The sequence below is a fragment of the Pantherophis guttatus genome, chromosome 3 (assembly GCF_059756535.1).
Source record: "Pantherophis guttatus breed Tessera chromosome 3, ASM5975653v1, whole genome shotgun sequence".
In the NCBI taxonomy this organism is placed as follows: Eukaryota; Metazoa; Chordata; class Lepidosauria; order Squamata; family Colubridae; genus Pantherophis; species Pantherophis guttatus.
In genome coordinates, this window is record NC_142065.1 from 139,706,808 (window position 1) to 139,730,641 (window position 23,834).

Sequence of the window (23,834 nt, forward strand, 5' to 3'; positions counted from 1 at the left end):
TTTTTCCCCTTCGCAGAGCTGGGGTGGGCATGGCCTGCAGGTGATGCATCCAGCCCACAGGCCGCCAGTTGTACACCCCTGGTGTAAAGCAATCAAGTACATGCATGCGTACATGATAAAAATAAGCTAAAATGTAGCTATAAGAGTTATACATGTGATGCTGAATTAGACTCCAAAATTAAATTGCAGGATTTGATATTTTATTAAGAACTCTGGCTATATCAAGCCTGGGATTTGGTGAAGAGATTAATCGAACATAGCTGAAGATTCCTTTCAAATGACAAAGAATGGATTCAATATATGGGCTCTTTGTTGATTTTTCACATATGTTTTTGTTGCAATATTTTCAGGATCAGACTCAATAAAGATAATAGAAGTTAAAGCTTTAAATATATTTCTTTTTTAATTATGATAGGCATTCTATATTCACTGAATATTCAAGGTAGAAGCGACGAGAATGGTGAGGGTGGCTCCTTATATATACAAGGGGTGGAGCTAGGAATGGGAGTGGTAAGTTATGAATACATTAAAGTCCAAAGAATAAGTTAACCTCTGATGTTCCATATATACATTATTTACACATTGGAGAATAAGGCATTTACATCTGACAAATCCCCCTCTAAATGCCGGTTCGTTACACAACACCAATTACATTCTGATTCAGGACAATATAATACATATAATTTAGAAGTTAAATATTTGTGTTGTTTAGAAGGTAAGGGTTTTGTTAATATGTCAGCTAATTGTTCAGAAGTATCGCAATGTATTGCTTTAATGAATCCGTCTTGAGACAGTTGTCTCACATGCTTAAACTTTATATCAATATGCCTGGACCTTTGTCCAATTGCATCGGATCTGGATATTTCAATGGCCGCTTTATTGTCTTCATGCATAATAAATGGTAAGGTGGGTTTCTTCCAAACATCAGTGATCAGATCATTGAACCATACAAGGTTATTTGCAGCTTTGGACAAACAAACATATTCCGCTTCTGTAGTAGAAGTGGCTACTAGTTCTTGTTTACCAGTATACCAGTAAACTGGACAATCATTCAATAGAAAAACATAACCAGAAGTACTCTTTCTGCATGATGTATCACCAGCCCAATCTGCATCAGCATAACAAGTAATTTTTGGTTCTCTGTCATTATTGGGTTCCAACATTAAACAAAAATCTAATGTACCCTTCAGATATCTTAGAATTCTTTTGACAGCTTCCCAATGATACAAGGTTGGTTTACTAACATATCTTGACAATAGATTGAGAGGTAATGCAATATCTGGCCTAGTCCAATTAGATATATAAAGGAGTGAACCTATAACTGATCTGTAAAATGTGTTGTCTTTAAACTCAGGGGAAGATTCATCAGTGTTTCTAAGAAAATCAGTTTGCATAGGGGTGTCACAGGTTTTAGCATTATTTAAGTTACATTTGTTTAGGAGTTCGATGATTTTATCTTTCTGTGTAAGTTTGAATCCCCTTTTAGTTTTGTTAATTTGCACACCAAGGTATTTATTCACTTTACCCAGAGATTTCAGTGAGAAGTGTTCATTTAACTTATTTACAAAGATTTCCCTGCTCTCTTTATGCTTTCCAATGTATAAAATATCGTCCACGTAAATTAATACAAATTCAATATGATCATTACTCTTTTTTACAAAGAAACAGTTATCAGCAGTGGTGGCGTTGAAATCCATGGTCTTAAGTACTTTTACCAAGCAATCGTACCATCTTTTGCCGGATTGCTTTAATCCGTACAGACTCTTATTTAATAACCAAATTTCGTTCTTATTAGTGTATTGACTGTGTGGTGCTCTTACATATATTTCCTTATCTAATTTTGCATGTAAGTATGCGGTCTGTATGTCATATTGGAATACGTCCAGATTGAGTGCAGATGCTACTACAAGGGCTGTTTTGACACTCTCTGTTCTCACTGTGGGTGAATATGTATCAGTATAGTCTTCTGGATATTTTTGTGCATAGCCTTGTGCAACTAGTCTAGCCTTGTATAAGGTATTGCCTCCTTCTAAGTTCTTAATTTTATAAATCCACCTGGTACCTATAATTGTTTTATCCTTAGGTGCGATCGCAGGTGTGAATACATTTAATCCTTGTAAACTTTCCATCTCTTTTTCCATAGCTAGTTCCCATTTTTCTCTTTCTTCATGTGGAAGTTTCAATACTTCTTCATATGTATTAGGTGTTATTTGTTCTCCATTCATATGCATTATGTAATCTTTGTATTTATTTGGTATTTGGTTTCTATTGTTTCTAATAGTTCTTTCAGGCTTGCTATGGTTATCATGCAAATATCTAGCTTCCTTTTTTGTTAATGTGTCTGTCTTTATTTTATGCTGACTATTAGTCCAAGTTTTGGTTTTGTTCTTACTTTTGTTAATATTTTGATTTTCTGTTGTTCCTTCCTCGCAAGATATCGTATCTTTACATTTATTAGGAAATATTTCATTAAGGTGCAATTTTGACCAATTGGCCTGTTCATGGAACACAGCTGTTCTGGATACTATAAATTTGTTATTACTATCAATAAATCTGTACCCTTTGGTTCCAGTTTCGTATCCCATGAATCTTAATCTCCTGGATACGTTTTCTCCCTTTCTCCTCAATTGTTTAGGTATGTGTACGTCTGCAGTGACTCCAAATATGTGCATGTGTGATAATTTGGGTTTTCTATTGTACATCACCTCATATGGTGTCTTATTCACAATACTGGACCAGGTTCTATTTTGAGTGTAATTCGAATAATGTAATGCCTCTGACCAAAATTGTTTGCCTAAACCAGCATCCTCTAATGTGCACCTAATCATGGTTTGTAGTGTGGAATTTTTCCTCTCTGCAACTCCATTTTGAAATGCAGAAAAAGGATTGGACGTGAAATGTAACATTCCTCTATCCTTTAACCATTGGGAGAATTCTTTAGACATGAACTCACATCCCCTATCTGTCATAATTTGCTTTATTCTGATATTATGTTGTGTTTCTATACGTTTGTAGAATTCCTTAAATTTCTGAAATGTTTCATCCTTGTGCTTTAATGTGTAAACAAAACCATATCGGCTGTAGTCATCCACTATTGTTAGGAAGTAACGTTTTCTATAGGTAATTGAGGGACTTAATGGACCAACTAAGTCCATATGTACCAAATCAAAAATATTGTTAGTTGATCTGTTAGATTTTTTTGGTCTGGGACTGGTTTTTAGTTTGGTGGACTTACATACTGAGCATTCCAAATAATTTTCACAATTTTTTATTTTGACACCTTCTGCGTGTTCAGTCATTTTTTGTACTACAGGAAAGCTTGCATGTCCTAACTTCCTGTGTAAGATGTGAGCACACTCATCATGAATTGGTTTACCTATTTTTGGTTTCTTTTCCTTGTATGTATTTTTGTGATCATGAGTTATTCTACACTCATCATTGTCACTGTTACTGACATTTTCATCATCTGCTTCAATACAATCTTCCATATTTGAATCAATGTTATGTAAACATCTCTCTTTAGTTATCAGATAGGGTAGACCTCCTTTTATCATTACAGTACCTACATTTGTTTTGTTCTTTTCTATAGTTGCTTTCCCCTTTGAGAAAACTATATTGATATCAGATTCTCTGCTTAATTTTATGGCACTTAGTATGTTGTGAGGTATTTCTGGGATTAATAATACCCCCTCTATTTTCCCTAGACCAGGCAAGGTCACATTTCCTTTGCCTAGTACTTGAACCTTTTCTTGATTAGCTACCTTTATCGCAAACTTATCTTCTATAAATGAAGATAATATACTTTTGTTGTTGGTGGTGTGATTTGTTGCACCAGAATCAATAAGCCAATTGTTATTCTCATCCTGCTGTGTTCTGGTGCTGTCTTGTTTATTTAGCCCATTCAGTGACCCAGATTTCCTCTCTTTTGAATTTTCTCTACCCCCTCTACCTTCTTTGTAATTTGGTGGGCTTCTATATTTGTGTCTATCTGTGGAAGATTGTCTGTAATTATATTTGCTCCTATATTCTGGTCTATGTCTCTCTCTTGAGACTTTGGGGCAGTCTCTTCTACTATGTTCCCTGGATCCACAATTGTAGCATCTAAAGGCCTCATTATGTTTATCTTGAAAGACTACTTTCCTAAAAGGTTTGTGGTCTGTTTGGTTACTGGATCGATTTTTTCTTGAATTGTCTTCTGCTATCAATTTGTTAGATAGACTTTCTATGGATAAATATCCCAAATTAATGGTATCTAAGTGTGACATAAAGCTATCCCATGATGGATCAAGCGAATTGATAATAACACTTTTCATTGTTTGATCTGAAATCACTTCCCCCCTCAATTGTAGCTCAGCTCTTATTTTGTTTAGATTTATCAAATGCTCACTTATAGAAACCCCTGGTTTTACTCTAGAGGAAAAGAAATCCTTAGACATTCTTGTGGTTGTAGCTACGCTATCGCTGTGAAATAGATTAAACATGCATTGAATTATTTCTGATACAGTTAGGTTTGGTTTGATGCTATGATACATTGCAGGAGACACGCTAGATATTATTATGAAAAATGCTCTATGATGTAAACAATCTATTTTTAAAGTCCAAGGTCTTCTTGGAGGGCTAGTTATAAAGAATAGTAAATTTTCTTTCATGAAAATAACCTGAAGCTGTTGATACCACTCTTGTAAATTAATGCCATCAATTCTAAGTTTTGGGAAGTCACTGGGTAAGTTACCTACATTATTCTGTCCATTACTTACAACCTGGGGCAGTCCGTGATCTCTCAAGTGCAGGAAATTACAGAACGGCATTGGGATGCTTGCAATGAGTCTGCGCGGTTCTCTGGCCAGTTCAAGTCCTTCTGGGTCGTCTACGTAGTTTCGCACATGCGCGTTGCTCATTTCTTCTTTGGTGGCGTCGTGGAAGGTTCTCTCCCTTTCAGCTCTCTCGATCCGCTCCTCCTCAGATGAGTCGGTCTCTGGCTCGGTTTTTGGGGTTCTGGTGGTGGTGACGGTTCTTTTCTTCTTTTTGTGTGCGTTGGTATTCGATTTTGTCTGTGGTGTAGGGCGAAATCGGCATGGCTCTCTGGGCTCGGGCGTCGTCGCTTTCGAAGTCAGGATGGGAGCGTGCAGGTCTTGAGTCGCCGGTTTGATTTCTTGCTTCTTCGTAGATGTCTTGGTAATTTTCAGTCTTGGCCCAAAAGCAGCAAAAAGCGTTTTCATTGCTGATTTTACTTGAGATTTTGTTAAATCGTCTTCACTTTCTGATTTTGGATCATCTGAAGAGTTTGAGACTTCTTTCTCACTTTCTTCGTCTGATAGTGTTTTTCGCGCCAGAAATTTTGAACTGAGCGTTTTGATTGGCTCTGCTCCATTCTCTTTTGAAGTTCGTTGAAACCAAGATGGCTGCCATTCAAAATTTCGCGCGGGATCACATCTTTTCTTTTTAACAACTATTTTCTCAGTAGTCATCTCACTTACGATTTTTTGATCTTTGGGTTTTTCTTTAATGACGTTTTTCTCTCTCGCTGCTCCGCTGTTCTTCAGCATCTCCTGGAGGTCCGCGATGAGACTTTCATCATTCTTTTGGCTTTTTAGTATCTTTAATATCTCTGACCTGAGTTCGTTATTTTCTATTTCGATTTCTTTCTGGTCATTATTTTCACTCATTAGTTCTTCTTCTTCAGTGGTGTATTCTTCGGATTCTCTCGAAATCGCATTGGTGGATTCGTTGATCATCTCTTGATCAGTTTCTATTTCTTTGCTGTAGGCCCTGGTGTTGGGCCTATCTTTCTTGGACATTTTTAATTACTTATTGAGTCAATTAACCATCCTCTGCTACCAGCTTGTTGCAATATTTTCAGGATCAGACTCAATAAAGATAATAGAAGTTAAAGCTTTAAATATATTTCTTTTTTAATTATGATAGGCATTCTATATTCACTGAATATTCAAGGTAGAAGCGACGAGAATGGTGAGGGTGGCTCCTTATATATACAAGGGGTGGAGCTAGGAATGGGAGTGGTAAGTTATGAATACATTAAAGTCCAAAGAATAAGTTAACCTCTGATGTTCCATATATACATTATTTACACATTGGAGAATAAGGCATTTACATCTGACAGTTTTATTGTAGAAATGAGAAGATATGATAGCAATAGCAATATTACTTAGACTTATACACTGCTTCATAGTGCTTTACAGCTATTAAGCTATTTACAGAGTCAGCATATTGCCCCTAACAAGCTGGGTCTTCATTTTACCCACCTTGGAAAGATGGAAGTCCGAGTCAACCTTGAACTGGTGAGATTTGAACTGCCAAATTACTGGCAACCGGCAATCAGCAGAAGTAGCCTACAGTACTGCACTCTAACCACTGCGCCACCATGGCTCATAGTATATTTCTATACAGTTTAAAATATGTTAAAGCATCAAGCTAATTTTATACATGGATGCATGAATCTTTTTCCTTTTTCTAAAGTTTTATTTTTATCAGAAACATCTAGCTTGCTTTGTAAAGCTTTAAAAAAAAAAGAGTTTAACTTACACTACCAAACCATAAGTGATGTCACTCATTATATGATCATGTTTTATTGAAATGGGACTTGCTGTACAGTTATGCAAAGTGATGGAGTAATTTTCTCTGAGATGTTGTGGTTTCCTTTGTTAGTGCTTAATAGCTTCTGAGTTACAACAGCTGCTCCAATCCAATGGCATTTGTATTCTATCTCAGCTCTGTGAGTGAAACTGGTTTGTAGCTAAAGGAAAAGAAGGATAGCTGCATTTTTGCAGATGAGTTGCTAAAAGCAGCCTTGGGGAATTGCAAAAGACTGATGCAGTGGAAAACTTGAAGTGTTACCTGCAACCTGAACGTTTATTTGCAGGAACTGATCGAGGAAACTGCAAATGACAATGTTATAAGAATCAAATAACCTATTATACACATACAGTGCAGAGTCAAAAGTTTCCATTTAAAAAAAAGCAAAGAAAAAAAAGATTTCTCTCCAGAAAAGATGGGGATTCAAGACTTTTCAGGTCTTTGAAGTGGATTCCAGAAAAGAGATCATGCATCTCAAAAGAGGTGATGACACTTAATAATTTTATGGCATTCAAACTGGGTATAGGAATGACACTCCAATTAAAATTCCACTTTGAACGATGCAGATTCATGGAAAAAACAAGCAAATTACAAGTTTCACTCTTACCACTTAGCACTGTCTTCTGTTGAATTGAACTACATTTAATCCATCTTTTTACAGTTCTTAAAATAGTCACAGGAAGGAAAGAAAGGCAGTGAAATGGCAAAATAAGAGTGTTAATTCCCCAATGAGTTGTCATCATATAGGTTACTACTACTCACAAAAAAAATATAAAAGGGTCTTAATAATCTAAGCTGCTATTCAAATCCCCCCCTCCTGCCATTGTATTATTTTAATATGATAACAGAGTCTTCTCTTATACTTCCTGCATTTTGTTTCTATTTTTGTTTTCCCTTCACTGGAAACATTAACTATGTTCTCTATGCTCATCACCATGAAAGGTTTCCTTTCTCTTAGGACTTGTACGTAATATAAGTCTTAGGTTTTTTTTTAAGTATTAGTTTAGAAACTTAGGTATAAAGAGAAGGACTAACTTCAGTGTTGCGAGTTGATGGAATAAAGCCAGAACACACCATTTTCCAATCATGGGACCAGGGGTGAAATCCAGCAGGTTCTGACAGGTTCTGGAGAACTGGTAGCAAAAATTTTGAGCAGTTCGGAGAACCGGTAGCGGAAATTTTGAGTAGTTTGGAGAACCAGCAAATACCACCTCTGGCTTGCCCCAGAGTGAGGTGGGAATGGAGATTTTGCAGTATCCTTCCCCTGGAGTGGGGTGTGAATGGAGATTTTGCAGTATCCTTCCCTTGCCACACCCACAAAGCCATGCCCACCAACCACACCACGCCCACCAAGCCATGCCCACAGAACCGGTAATAAAAAAAAATTGGATTTCACCACTGCATGGGACCTACATTTTAGATCAGTGTTTCTCAATCTTGGCAACTTTAAGATGCATGGACTTCAACTCCCAGAATTCCCCAGCCAGCATGGTTGGCTGAGGAATTGTGGGAGTTGAAGTACACACTTCTGAAATTTGTCAAGTTTGAAAAACACTGCTCTAGAAGCTAAACTGACCTCCTCATTGATAATCATCCAGAAGGGACTGCAAATCAAATTCTTCCAGAGGACCTTTGGGGAATGATTTTGTGGCATATGGAACTGGATGTTGTTGATTAATATCTCTTTGTAATCGGTGCTGTTGTTCATAGTCTATGGTTTTGCATTGTACCATCTAAATTTTAGAGCTAGCATTCGCTACTTATTTCAGCATTCTATTGTGTTTTGCTGTTGTTTTTGGTGGCAAATTTAATAAGCATTGCCTCATTATCATCATCATCACCACAATTTCATTACTGTTCCTATTCTTGAAATTTACATGAAGCAATTTAATAAGAAGGTATTAAATTAAAGATGGGGTATTTCCAGATGTCCCTGCTATAAACAGCTGTTACAGAAAATATGCAGGAACTCAGTAGCGACTTCCTGTTATGGGAACTTTAGACATCACTTCAGATGACAGCAAGGACTATAAGAAGAGGTACATTGTACCAGGCTAAGTCTAACCCAGGTCCAGTCAAATGCTGGCCATTCTCTTGATATATTTTTCAAATCTACATAGTTGGCAAAACCAAGGAAGCGAAGAAAACACAAATTTCAGGAAGGTATTTTTAATGCTAGCTTGGAGTAAATGCAGAGTCTTGAAAACTGTAAGAGTAAATACCCAGCTTCAATGATAGTTGTTTGAGGTGAGGCAGTCTTCACATCTGTTTCTGCTCCTTCATGCATAGGTAACATACCGGTAATTGATAAATAGGTAGATAGGTAGATAGGTAGTCGGGTTGATCTAAAATGTTTACCTCAGCGAAGGTTCTTAATTGTTGTAGTTTGTAGCATAGAGGCATTTACTTTAATAAAGAGATCTCTTAGTCATTCATTTTAAGGGTTTGAAGGACACCACAGCAGTGAAATATGCTCCCGTTCAAATGAGATGTAAATATGTATAAAATTATTTCTTAATCAGTGACATTTCTTTAATTGGCTGTCAAGCTCCTGAATTCCAGAGAAATCTGAACTTCTGTAGCCTGGCAAAGCTGTTTTATCTTTTCCCAAGTGCCAGGCAGAAACAATTGAATTACAATGTGCAGGTTCAATTTTCAAAAATAATAAAAAGGAGAAAGAAAGAGAGATCAAAAGAGAGTTCAAAACACCCAGCAAAATTAAATTAGCACAGAATGCATGCTACAAAAATATAGGAGACATTTACTGCCTAGAAACAGGCCAAGAGCACATAACCTTGAAAGGTAAAAAAGAAAAGTTGAGGTTATATTTTTAAAAGATACCATTCTATGGCAGATGGAAATATTCACAATTTTGTGAGTAATAACTGATTAAGGTCATTGCAATAACCTGTACGCAATAACCTGTATGCAATAACCTGTAATAATAATAATTATTATTATTCCCATGCTTTTGCAGTTAGAAGCTCACTTGATTTTCTATGTACTCATTTACATAAGGCATAAGAAAAAAAAAGCTGTTTTATATAATGTGACACTGCAGGGATGGATTTTTTACATTATACTATTAAAATGCTATATATGTTATAGTATAAACATAACAGAAAAAAGATAGATTGCAGTCTTTAATTAAAAAATTCAGACAAAGTAGATCAAAGCTGGGTGAAGCCTGCAAATTTATTAAATGCTATAGCTCAACGGTAGAGCACATTTGATCCCACGTTCAGTCTCTGGTTTAAATAATCTCACGTAGCAAGAGCAGGAAAGATTTCTCCCGCAACACTTAAATGCAAGCAGGAATGTATTCCAGAGATATCACTACGGTCTGCTTCAGCATAAGCCTGTTCTTTATCTTATAGAATGATGACCTGTAAAACCACTTGTGCTTGGCAGACTTTTCAATGATATTTCATGACTGTGAATTTTTTCCCCCAGAACAGAGTTTTTAAAAGCCTGCGATCTTAACAACTCTCCAGTTGGCTTGCATTGGTAATACATTGCTTAATTAAAAAGTTCTAAAAGTCCAAACATCTGCATTCAGAACCAAGCCAGGCAGCAGTGAAATTCAAATTTTTTTACTACTGGTTCTGTGGGCATGGCTTGGTATGGCTTGGTGGGCATGGCTTGTGGGCATGGCAGGAGAAGGATACTGCAAAATCTCCATTCTCATCCCAGGGGAAGGATATTGCAAAATCTCCATTCCCTCCCCACTCCTGGGGGAAGGATATTGCAAAATCTCCATTCCCACTCCACTTTGGGGCCAGCCAGTGGTGGTATTTGCCGGTTCTCCGAACTACTCAAAATTTCTGCTACTGGTTCTCCAGAACCTGTCAGAGAACAAATTTGATGGTTAGTGCTAAAGAATGGATTGTTTTTAGATGTTTGGTTGATTTATATCTAAGAAAAAATAGTGGGTCTGGCTTTTTAGATAAGTTGTATAGATGTTTATTAGAGGCAAGATGATAAATTAATATACCTGGTTTATGTGTCCAGAACAGACAATTTGCTATGGGTGGCTATAGAATATATATATATATCCAACTATATAACCACCATCCAGAAGCCAGACCACGGCGGCACCCCCCTCCGATCCACATACAAAGCAAACTGACACACGCCATGAACACATGGCAAGACCTCAAACTCGGAGCCAAACCAAAGCCCAGGATGTGGCATCATAGCCATCTGCTCAGGACATTATATCAAAAAACTCAGGATATCACAATACTAGAACTCAGGATATTAACACACAGTCCATTACCCAGGTTGTTATTATTTTATTTATCAAATTTCTATACCACCCTACTCCCGGAGGACTCAGGGCGGTGAACAGCCGAGATAAAATACAGATAATACAAACATTAAAAGTCCCTTAAAATTATTAAATATTTTGGCCGAAACACAGATTAAAACACCCAATTTATAAAACAAATCAAACGATTTAAAAAATTTAAAAGGAAGAGTTAGGCCAGGCCAGCCTGCTGAAATAAAAAAGTTTTGAGAGCACGACGAAACGTGTGCAGATCCGGGATCCTCCGTATCTCTGGGGGGAGCTCCTTCCAGATGGTACGTGCCCCCACAGAGAAGGCTCTCCCCCTGGGGACCGCCAGTCAACACTGTTTGGCCGACGGCACCCTGAGAAGCCCCTCTCTATGGGAGCGTACTGGTCGGTGAGAGGCTATTGGTAGCAGAGGGCGGTCTCTGTTAAAACACAAAAGACTAATGGGCACACATCAAGGACCTCCCCCACACAGGATGTTACGAAACAGCTGACTAATCTGCAAACATCAATTCCATCAACTAATCAAGATGTAACAACACTGGCAACCAACCCGCTCACAACAACAAAGCCAGCACCCCACACCTCCCCACCAGTATTTATAGAGAGACGGCAGCTCTGATCACGCTTTCCTCACACAAGCACAAAGCCGAAGACACCAGCCTGAAGATGACGAGTGGTATCTCGTCGAAAGGTCACCAAGATACTCTCAATCTTACACAGGAAAAGACTCGAAAAAAGTGCATGTGTGTGTGTGTGTGTGTGTGTGTGTGTGTGTGTGTATGTATATGTATAAAGAGGTTTCATGTATGCACATACAGATACATTCTGAATCTGAGTGCATTTTTAATCTCCAATCTATAGTTGTACCTTCAATTTTTACTGGGATTTTCAACCTAATCAGCTGTGTGCAAAATGCCTAGAGAAAGAAATCACATCTCCAAGTCCTCCATGCCTTAGCAGGACTAATTGTGTTGACAGAAATATTCTGATCTTGAATTTGGTTATTTATTTATTTATCTATTTATCTATCTATCTATCTTGAATTTGGTTGTGCTTTAACAACTGGATCTAGTTTCCTTTCCAATTTCTGTCACAGCAATCTCGTCCATTTTTCCTGAAAGTTAAAATGATAGCCTCCAGTACAGTATCCTCTGTCAGCTACAATGACCAAAAATATGACATCATGACCCAGAATTAAATACTTTGTATTTGCATCTAGCATCAGAACCAAACAGGTAACTCATAGGGTCAATTATTCTATATTGCAGGTCTCATCACTTAACACACAGAGAGAGAGAGAGAGCAAGAGAGAGCGAGAGAGAGAATGAGAGAGAGAGAAAAAAAAACCTATAGTCTACAGTTATCTAGTGTTGCTCAGAAAAACAATATGTCTTCTACTATTGTACCTAAGCTTAGTACACTTCACCACTGGAGCAGGGATCTCCCATCTTCTAAAAGTTACATAGTCCTGAGTCATCTCAAATCGTACCTGGCTCTTCAATGCACAGTAAAATACATTACAGCTAAATTTTGGGAACTGCTTCCTTGGAAAAAGTATTGTATCTGAGATGATTTAAGGTGACCTGAAAATTATCATTTCATGGTTCAGGCAGAAGAACCCTACAACAAAAATAAGAATGGTGAATCTTCTCTGTGGCTTTCTGTGTAAGCAAATCCATTAATATATCAATGTAATGTAATTCAAATGCCTTCTCAAACACGTGGAGAATACCAGTGTTAACATACGTGGTTAAAAACTACTGGGTGGCATTTAGGAGAAAACATTTTGGGCTGAAATTTATTTCAAAAGAATGTGAGGCCCAAGAAGATAAGCCAGTCTCAAAGCAGGCTACCAGTCAATCTCAAAGAAAGGCAGGGGCCAGGGTTGGCTCTGACCCCATAAGATGAGAATGGGGCATGCCATAGGCATTCAAGACAGCATAGAACACAAACAAAGGGGGAATATTTATGCTATGTATCATCCACCTGTGGAACTCATTACTGCAGAAGGTCAATGGGTCAAACAACGCATCTGGATTTTCAAAGGTCTGGAAGGAACTGTGGTCATCAATAACATCTGTAGTTATACAGGCAAAGATAATATTATTCTTGCTTCATAATTCATACTATCAGCTGATGGTTTACAGCGGATGGCCAGACATCTCTGTGCTGTGTGGCATTGCACAAGCTGGCCTTGCATTTGCTGCTTCCCTTGAATAAGTAAATAAATTATTGTTTGGAATAGTGCATTATATCATTTCAGCCTCTTTACATGTAAGAGGCATCAATGTAGGATAGATTAATCGGAGTTGTAAACTTGTCAGGACTCAAGAACTAGATGGGAAAAGCTCACAGACTCTTCCATACAAGTAAACAATTGGGGATTGTGTTTGCTTACCTCTTAGAACTTTTTGTAAGGATGATTAGAAGTGCATATGTATTGCTTGGCATCAGCGGTATTATTCACTTACCTTCACTACTGGTTTGCAAATGGGAGTGCATGTGGCACTTCCGCGCATGCGCAGGGCCTTCCGTGTATGTGCAGAGCATCAAAAATGGGACATGATAACATCTGGGTGGGTGGGCGGAGCCTCCTGCAGCCACCGCTAACGGTTCTGGAACTGGCTGGATACCACCACTGCTTGACGTACAGAATAATACCTTCTGTCTGCTATGGCTGTATGTTCAGATAACTGGATTTACGGGCCTATTTTCCCATTTGGATTGGGATATAAGCCAAGCCTGTTCCTGAAATAAAATATTTTCATTTATCCCAATGAGGAACCCAAATATTAAACAAATCTGAATTCCAGGCAAAGGTATGTACTCTTGGAATTATTGTGCCCTGTGAAAAGACTATGAAAGGAAAACACCAAGTAGATAAGGGATACAAAAATGATTCAGTTACGTCTATTCTGAGTTTCAAGCTGCATTGATTTTGCTCTATTTTAAGCAGAGAAATTGTAACTGCCCTATATCTCAAGCAAGTAAGTTGCTTCCAAAAATTTCAAAATGATTGATTTTTACTTCTAGGTAGATTTTTAGATGTTGGTTTTAGAATCGAATGGTGTATCTCATCAAATGACTCATAAGTGACTATGGTGGCCAATGAATGTGAATATGATTTTCCATGATTCCATTTCATTTGGAGATAGAAGGGCAGGTAGGATCAAGTTGGTTGGAAAATATTTGTGGTATAACACTTTTCTTCAAGAAAAATGGACTCTGAAATGTTCAGTGTGTGTGTGTGTGTGTGTGTGTGTGTGTGTGTGTGTGTATCATATATATGTATATCAATATACATAAAGATACTTTTTTTTCAATTTAGATTGCTAGTCCATTAGACTGTTTTCAAATCAGATTATAGCAATAGCACATAGATTTATATACTGTTCCATAGTGCTTTACAGCCCTCTCTAATATGCACAATCAGCATATTATCTCCAACAATCTGGGTCCTCATTTTACCAACCTCAGAAGGATGGACGGCTGAGTCAACCTTGAGCCCTGGCAGGATCAACTCCTGGTGGTGAGCAAAGTTTGCCTTCTAATATTAGCTTTCTAATATTGTGCCACCACGGTTCAGTTATATTATAATGTTCATGTATGTATAGATCTGTGTATATGTGTGTAAACAATCATAAAAGCAGAATTACTGTACTTTTCAGTGTATAAGACACACTTTTTCCCCCCTAAAAGAGGGTGGAAATGTTGGTGCATCTTACACTGAATACAGCCAATTTTGGCCTCCCGAAGCCCTGCCCTGAGCATCCTGTTTTTGCGAAAAACGTGCCCATTTTTCACAAAAAAAAAACAGGGCAGGCAGAGGCTTTGGGAGGTCTGCAGAATGCTCCTGTGGGCTGGGGAGGACAAAAATGGCCCCATTTTTACGAAAAATGGAGCCATTTTTGGCCTCCCACACCCCCCATGTGTCACGTTTTCACCCTCCCCAACCCCCAGGAGGGGCCCCCTGTACAGGCCTCTCAAATCATCTGCGTGCCCCATTTTTACAAAAAACAGGACATATAGAGAGTTTGGGAGGCCTGCAGAGTGCTCCTGGGGGCCGGGGAGGGCAAAAACTTTTTTTCTTGCTTATCTCTTCAAAATCTTGGTGCGTCTTATACACTGGTGCGTCTTATTGTCTGAATAATATGGTATATCATATGAAAACAGTTATGGACCATCAAAAAAAATTATATCATAGTTGGCCTAGAGATCCAAAGGGAACCTTATTTATTTATACTGAATTCCATAAAGAGTCAGTTTTTCTGCACTATAAAGAGTAATGTAAGAGAAATTAGAAAACAGAAATGTAAGCATAAGAAAAATCTGATTATTAAAGGACAATCTGGTTCTGTATCCAGCTTCAAATAGTGACCAATTGGAAGCCATAAACAGTACATCAAGGAAAAAATTATCTTCCACTGTTGTTCTGCAGATACTGATAATGAAGAACAACCATAATTTGTAGCCATTGATAAATATCCATTTGCCATTGTCCAATCTTTTAATAACTATAATTATCAAGCAATTGACATTTGTGGTGCCATAACTGAGTAGAAATCAATTATAGGCAGAATGTATGAACACCTTTACTTTCAGAATAAGTAAACACTGCAGGTTATAGAGCCACAGATTTATCAAGACATCTATGTAATTTGCCCATGTCACTGATTTCTGGACTACTTGAAGCTTCTAAGCGGTCTTCAAGGGCAAGCCTTCTTCTTTATAGTGCTTTACAATGGTTGAGCTATGGAGTGACGAGTCATGAAAAACTGAAGGACTTCTCAGTCCAGGAAAGGGTGGCAATAGTGCAGCAGAGGAAGCTGTGCCTTCCTGCCACAGATGCTACCTACTGATTGAATAGGAGTTGTGAGTCCATGAAGACCCCCAAATAGTGCATCACCCTTGAATGAAAAAATATAACCCCATCCAAGAATCAGAATCATCCAGAATCAGAATCATCCAGAATCAGGTGCCGCCAATATCCACAGCTATTCAGTCTTGATAGGATTGAGTCTGAGACTCATCAATTGCTGTTTTGAAGATTATAATTCTTTGGACTACTGACTTACAATACTATTAGGAAAAAAAATTGCATTTCATGTTAACAGATGCAAATCACACTTCATGGGCATGCTTCTCCTATTCTGCAACACCATGTTAATATTCTGGCACTACTGATCTCAAACTGCAGAAAATAAAATAAAAGAGCAGTTTGCTTTACAAATGTTTTCAATAATGAAAAACAGACAGGTCAATGTATCATTGTTGTGCACTCTTAAAAAGTTAGGGGAAACATCTCAGCAGAACATAGACTGGAATACCATCTCCTGATCTGGAACAAGATATTTTTGAAACTCAATCGCATTCATCCAGCCTACCTGGATTGCTGCTTTTAAGTATTCTGTGAACATATGAAGGTGCTTTATAAGGAATTTGTCTAGCTCAATATACTTTGACTGACAGAAACTTCTGAGGTTAGAAGATAAATTCCATTTCAGTCTCTGACTTCAGTATGTCAGAAATTGGAATTTCTTGCATACAGAGTACAGTTCCTACCATTGGGCCATGGTTATTCCCAACCATTAGGCTGGGATTATAGAATAATTTCAGAACCAATGAAATGTTACGGAATACACTTACATATTATGCAACTGATTAATTGATTATGTACCATCAGGGTATTAGCAATCACATAAATAGATTTTGTCCATGATGATCTGTCCCTAACCTGGTCTTTCAGATCTTTGAATAGTTGCTAAAGTTCAGTGATACTTACTTCCTACCAAGAGTGGTGTTGCCATAATATGATTAATGCTTACTTTTTTTCTTGTGGTGAGTATTTATAGTATCCTTTCATTAAACGTTGGTATTACAAAAGAATAATTTCTTCCATAGTGTATGCAAGAAATTTATTCATGTTCCATGAAAAATAATTTAACTTATATTACTTAATACATTTTTTTTTCTTCAGAAGAGCTCAAGGCAACATACTGTACATAATCCTGTTATATACTTAAACAACTCTACAAGGTGAGAGTATGTGATTTGGCAAACTCGATCTATAAAACCTGGATTGTTTCTCTAAACATTTTGTGACTGTGAATTTTTTCAATCAGATTTTGCTGAAGTTAAATAATTTTTGCCATGTCTCTGTTTTTTGAGTTATTGAGTATGATTGGATGACATAGTTATTACTGGGCCATGAATGCTACTAAAATACTTTTTCTCGAAGAGGACATGTTTAGAACAATAGTTGACACAGAAATAGAGCAGAAAGGACACTTATATTCTCTAGAAGTAAAGCCTTTTGTACTATAAAGGTAATGGATGTCTCCAAGCATTAACTGAAAAATGACTCCAAACTTTACTCAGCTGAAAAGTTTCAGTCTCAATTGGCAGAAATACTATTGTATAAAAATTAACATTAAGTCTTTTTCTTAAAAAAAAAAAAAAAAAAACCCTGGCATTTAAAAGAAATATTCTCATGCACAGGGAATGCTTCTCACACATATAGGAAATGCCTCTTCTAGTGTCTATTTAGTTGAACAAACTTTTTATCTAGTACAGGGGTCAGCAACCCATGGCTCTGGAGCCACATGTGGCTCTTTCATCCCTCTGTTGCAGCTCCCTGTTGCTGGTCAGCTCCACAATTGATAGGGCTTTCGGTTAGGACAGGTAGAGGAAAAAGGATGCCGCGCTAGGAGGAGACTCTATGGTGGGGGAACTGACTTCCAGTTGCCAGAGGAAAAAGGATGCCATGCTAGGAGGAGACTCTATGGTGGGGAAACTGGATTTCCGGTCAGCTCCAGAATTGAATGGGGGCTTCCGATTAGGACCTTTGTGAGTGTTTAAGGTTGCCGCCCCCTGGTCTAGTAAGCCACATATGGTCTGTTAGTAGAGATGATATTCACGGCCTGGATTTTTCTTAAGGAATTTGGAGGATTTGGAGGATAAATTTTCTCAAACAATATCCCCAGTGATTAGGAAAATTAATTGGTCCTATTTTGGGGTGACTAATGTTTCAAAATGATATAAAGGGTACATTCAGCCTTCAGATATTTCTTCATATATCGTGTTTCCTTGAAAATAAGACCCTGTCTTATATTTTTTTGAACCCCAATAAGTGCTTGGCCTTATTTTCAGGAATGTCTTATTATTTTGGGGCACACGGAGCAAGACTGGGCTCCTCTTGCCATCTTACCTGATTTCCAGCTCTGCCCCCTAACCCTAACCAGAGGAAATGGTGGGGACCAGTTGCACTTGCGTTTAAATATTTTCGGAGAGGGGGTATTTTAGCGCATGCGCTCAAAATCCCAGTTGGGATTATTATCAGGGGATGTCTTATTTTAGGGGAAACAGGGTATTAGACCCAGTAGTTCCGAAGATCCTTTTTTTTTTCAAAAGGCAACTAGACTTTCTTGATTTTTTTTTTTTCTTGAAGATCCAAGAAGCTTCTTCAGTTCTGGCTAAAAGGTGGTGAATGGAAGGATTTATATACCTTAGAAGTCATCTGGTTTTTAGTATTCTGAGGGACTTTTAGCAGTGCCAAGAAGGCTCCGCACTGTTTGCACTGATTCAGGTGACCCTGAAGGTACGGACAAACCCCCAAATGGTCTCAAGGATTCTCAGAGAGCTAATGACTGACCGTCAGAGTGCTAACACCCAGAGCACTGCTAAGGAATATAAATCCTTCCATTCCCCACCATTCAGCCAAAACTGAAGAAGCTTCTTGGATGAGAAGTGAAACATTTTCGAGAAAAGCCAAGAAAGTCCAGTTGACTTTTGAAAAAGCACCATTGGGACAACCATGACCTGGATGATTGAGAATGCCCATAGACATTAGACCTAGTAGTTCCTATTCATGCAGGAATTTACTATAAAACAACATTTACATTTAAAATGTGATCCAAAGAGAAACCAGAATATTTTACTATTTTTAAAGTGGGCACTATTTATGAAATCTACTGAAGTCAATGGATTAGATAGCTATTAATCAAAACCTACATTTCTGATCATGTATTTCTCCCTCTGTCACCGTATTTTTAACTCTGAGCAGCAAAATGCTTTCACACCACTTAGGAATCTCATTTTTACCTTCCACATCTCTCCCCCCCCCAAAAAAATAACCCCCTCCTTTATGGGTCTTTTGGTAGACAAGCTTTAACTTTCAGGCTGAGCAGGTTGCATTTACTTCTTTTTAAAAATGTATTTACACAGCACAAAAACAAGAAAAATAAAAGAAAAACAATAAAGCTCCAATCCAATTTTAAATTTCAGCTCAACTAAAACCTCAAACTAACTTTTGTCAGCTCCCATCTGCAATAGTAGAATAATTATATTCAAGAATTATATGAATAATGTATGCAAAATACTCTGAACATCATAGAATGCAAATAAAAGTATTGCCTTGAATTCCAAGTTAACAAACGGGTAATATTTTGGCTTTGGCTGCCAACCCCAATAATACAGAAAAGAGTTTTTATAATATTTAAAGAAGGAACAAGAGTACTGGTAGACATACTGGAGAAAGCTCTGGATTTAAATCTGAGTTTAATGGTTAGCTCTAATCTAAAGTGTAATTGCTTCATAAAAAGATTTCAGTACCTAATCTTTAAACTTCAAGAGCTTCTTATGGCAGTCTATATTCTTAAAAACCCTTACGCTCAATTGGCAAAATATTATTTAAAGTAATATAATAAATTATTTGTGTATGTGTATAAAATAAAAAATAAAAGCAGACACCCACTTCTTTTCAGGGTCTCTTGCTGATGGGAAGACTTGCAATTCCCTGAATTTTGCACCCCGCATGAGAATTAATTTAGGAAGAGCCCATGACGAGGAAGGAAGAGATCATGTTTAATACTGAAAACAGTTTCAGCAGTCAAGAGAACTTTAAACCAAACAGCTCTAAAGGTGCTTGAAAGGAAGGCTCACAACCTGGGTGCCACAGGTAGAAAAATTTGCTGACTTACATCATAGCCAATTGAGCTAACTGAAAGTAGAGCTAACTGAAAGAAAGGGCATGTTGAGATAATGCAGGTTTTTAAATGTTCTGGCTCAAAAGACTTTTGGAGTTTTCATTTATTAGCATCATCTTGAATTCACCTTGAAAATTATTTTAAATTAGCATAAAGTCAAGCACACTGCAAAAGTCAACAGGGGGACAGGGCTGCAAAAATGCCGAATGTAATTTCAGGCTGCATCTACAGACATATGGATTAATACATGGGATTAATATTATATTTTATACTAGGTTGGTTGCCTTGAAAATGGATTCTATTTAGGTACTACATTGTAAGAACTCTGAGAGTTTGGAATATGCTCAGAGGAAAGCAACAAGGATGATCCAGGACGGGAAAGTAAATTCTAGGGAGATGTTTGACAGATCTTAAGACCTTTCGCCTTCAGAAAAAAGACTAATGAGGGATCATATACCGTTCTCAAGTACCTAAAAGGTTATCCTATATAAGACGGGCTATAGAACAATGTATTTAAGAAAGAGGAATATTTTCTTAATATTTGACAATACTCAGTTTAGTGGGGGGGACCCATAAACAGCACAATTCAGCAGGGGAACCTGTGGTAGGCTTTGGATCACTAGAAGTGTTTATTTTATTGACTAGATTTTTATGTCAGCATTATTATTTTGTATAAGGCACAACTCAAGACTGTGAACATACCTAATACTAAAAGTCTGTACAGATTCTCAGTCATCCCGGTCATGGTTGTCCCAAAGGTGTTTTTTCAGGAGGCAACTGGACTTTCTTGTTTTTTGTTGCTGTTGTTTTGACGGCTTTTCGCTTCTCATCCAAGAAGCTTCTTCAGCTCTGAGGAAGAGCTACAGAACTGAAGAAGCTTCTTGGATGAGAAGCGAAACGTCTTTGAAAGAAAAAACAAAGGAAGTCCAGTTGTCTCCTGAAAAAGCACCTTTGGGACATAGCTAATCATCCTTCCTCTTCCTATTTTTCCCATAATAACCTTATGAGTTGAGTTGGGCTGAGAGAGAGTGACTGGCCAGCTGGCTTTCATACCTAAGGCAGGGCTAGAACTCACAGCCTCCTAATTTCTAGGCCATTTCACCATCTTAAAGCAGAAGAATCTAGATGCTTGTATTTGGATGCCCAGAGTCAGAGACTGAGCCCCAGTCCTAACCACCACCACCCCCTTTCCTCCCTTTCTACAAAAACATAGTTGTAAATCAAATCACAATCTTGGCCACTCCAGTCAGCTTTCTAGTGTTGGGGCCTACCTACAAGGCTTCGCCCAAGGGTCTCTTTTAGCACCTGCGCTGTTTAATTTCTACATTTCAATGCTAAGGTGGCAGAGCTCATAGCAGCAAATTCGTTTCCCAAATGTGCCAAAAATCTGGAGATGGGTGACTTTAAACCGGGACTATGTAGTAACAGAGAGGTCCAGGCAGGGCGGAGGAGATAAATCTACATCTTAAAGGCATATGCAAGGAGCACACAAATGCCTGAACACACTTAGTTGATGGCTGTTGGCCGGATGAGGACTTGCTGGAGCGATTCTTCTCCTTCTCCTCCTCCTCCTCCTCTCCCCCCACCAAGAAAGCCAGTCTTTGTCACCCATTCAGACAAGCCGAGGTGGGGGTGGGGGTGTCCTTCCACAAAGCCCTCCCCCTCGTCCCTCCCATCTCATTCACTTGCAAATCGCTGGGTGCCTGGAAGAGGCGCTTTCTCTTTCCCCCAGCCTTTAACCTTCCTCTCGGAGGCTGCAGTTTTTCGAAGCGGCGCGGCAAGAGAGAGCAGCAGCAGCCGCCGCCGCCGCCGCAGCAGCAGCAGCAGCAACGGGAGCGTCCACTAGCTGAGCGTCTGAGAAGGACCGGGCGAGGGATCGAGCCCCTCTTCTTCTTCTTGCTCCTCCTCCTCTTCCTCCTCCTCTTCTTCTTCCTCGATTTCTTCTCCCCCTTTCAGAGCCTGGCGAGGGCTGAGTGAGCATCGCATCGACCCGTGAGAGCCCTCTTGCCTTGGCTTCCTCTCCCCCACCCCCAGCCCCAGCCCCCACGAAAGGCAGAGTTGTAAAGGGATGCTGGGCGAGCAAGAGACGGAAGAGCCCCGGTCCAAGCAAGTCGCTCCCGCCGCACCACCAGCAGAGGAGGCGGAGAGAGGCAGGCGGAGAAGCGGCGCCGTTGCCACCGACGCTGGCCGCGTTTCCTGCCCGGCTTTGTAAAACGGAGCGGCTAAAGCATCCTTCGCCTTCCTTCCCTACGGTAAGGCGAGACGGGCTGAGGCTCTGAGCTCCGGGAAAGGCGCCCCGCCACCCCCAGTCTGCGGGAACCTGCCGGCAAAGCGGCTCTTCTTCCCTTGGCTTGGCGTTGGGCTTCTTTTGCTTTACTTCTCTCTCTCTCTCTCTCTCTCTCTCTCTCTCTCTCTCATTCTCTCTCTCTCTCATTCTCCCTCTCTCCCTCTCTCTCTTTCTCATTCACTCTCTCTTTCTCTCATTCTCTCTCTCTTCTCTCTTATTCTCTCTCTCTCTCATTCTCTCTCTCTTCTCTCTCATTCTCTCTCTCTCTCATTCTCTCTCTCTCATTCTCTCTCTCATTCTCTCTCTCTTTCTCTCTTTCTCTCTCATTCTCTCATTCTCTCTCTCTCATTTTCTCTCTCTCTCTCTCTTTCATTCTCTCTCTCTTTCTCTCATTCTCTTTCTCTCATTCTCTCTCTCTCTCTCTCTCTTCTTTTCTTTTTTTCTTTTTTGGACTGCCGCCAAGATTCAGCCTTCCTCGTTGTTTGTAAAAGTTGGCAGGTCCGTTAGTCGGGGGTGAGGGGGTGGGGGAGGTGGGCAAACGTGGAGCCGGGGCTCGCACATGGGCAGGGCAACGCAGCGCAGCGCTCTGGAAGGCTGGGGGGAAAGGCGACGGCGTGTCCGCTTGGCGCACGGATAGGGTGGCAATTGGATGCCTGAAATGAATGGGCTCGTAGGGCGGAGTAGGTAAGGTCCCTGTCCGCGTTAGGTAGAGGAGTCGGATGTCTTGCGTGGCTGCCGTTTGCGATGCTTGCCGGATCCCAGGAAGCTCATAAAGCCTCCTCTTGCTGGGTTTTTTTTTTTTTCCCCAAAAGAAAAGAAAACTTCTCCGGAGATCTGATTTTCCTTTTGTGGAGCAGAGAGAGAGAGAGAGAAAAGAAGGAGAGCCGGTGGTAAGATGCTAATTTAGAAGGGATGCGCGATGGAAAGAAGGGCTTTCGGGTTAGGAAGAGCCGAGAGAAGAAGGAATGGCTGGAGAACGCTGCTGAACTATAAAATCCTTTACAGGTTAAACGAAGTAGTAGTGTGGGGTGTGTGGGTGTGGAGAGATGAGATGGTGTGAAGACGTATATAGATCGGCACTAAGTGATTCTAGAAAAAATTCAGGATGAGACGAAAGTCTAGATATTGAAACACGGAGGAGGCATGTATGTGTGTATTAATTCAAAAAGCTGGTGGAGGAACTGCGGGATAGGTAAAACGGCCCCGAGGTCAGCGGTTTGTGAATGAGGTCTTGACAGTGCTGCAATAAAATCCATATTTTATGGAGAGTTAAATGCAGCGCTTTGTAAACGCAGTTGGATAGTCAGTCGTAGACGCGGTAACTCCTGATGACATTCAAGGATCATGAAGTGTAATGGCTAAGATTACAGTCGGCTCAGCGGCACATCTGCTGCCTTTAACCAGAAAGGGATCAAGAGCACATCTGCTGTTCCTCCTCCTCAGCACCAAAGAGGTCAAGGGATCTTTCTTTATGGCTCCCGATTACTTAAAAGTTTTTCTGACTTCACTTGGGAGAGGGAGATGGATGCTTCGGACCTTTTTCCCCCGAGAGGTCTAAGAGACACGCACCAATCTGCATGTCTGAAGAGCAAACATCTTCCAACAGGACCAAGGTAGTTCTCCAATAAATAGGTTACTGAAGAAAAATAGTTTGATGGATCCTGCATTT

The 23,834-nt window shown here is 39.4% G+C and overlaps 1 protein-coding gene across 2 annotated transcripts in view; it reads left to right on the plus strand.

The window, feature by feature from the left end:
• Positions 1-21,557: 21,557 nt before the first annotated feature.
• Positions 21,558-23,834, plus strand: part of LOC117662488 (cadherin-6) — a 195,009-nt gene continuing 192,732 nt past the window's right edge. Inside the window, exon 1 of one of the 2 annotated variants that reach the window (XM_034411936.3) lies at positions 21,558-22,130. The gene's annotated coding sequence lies outside the window, so the exon portion shown is untranslated. Of the gene's footprint in view, positions 22,131-22,847; positions 23,056-23,834 lie in introns of those variants that run through there. The other variant, XM_060691132.2, reaches the window with a different exon arrangement.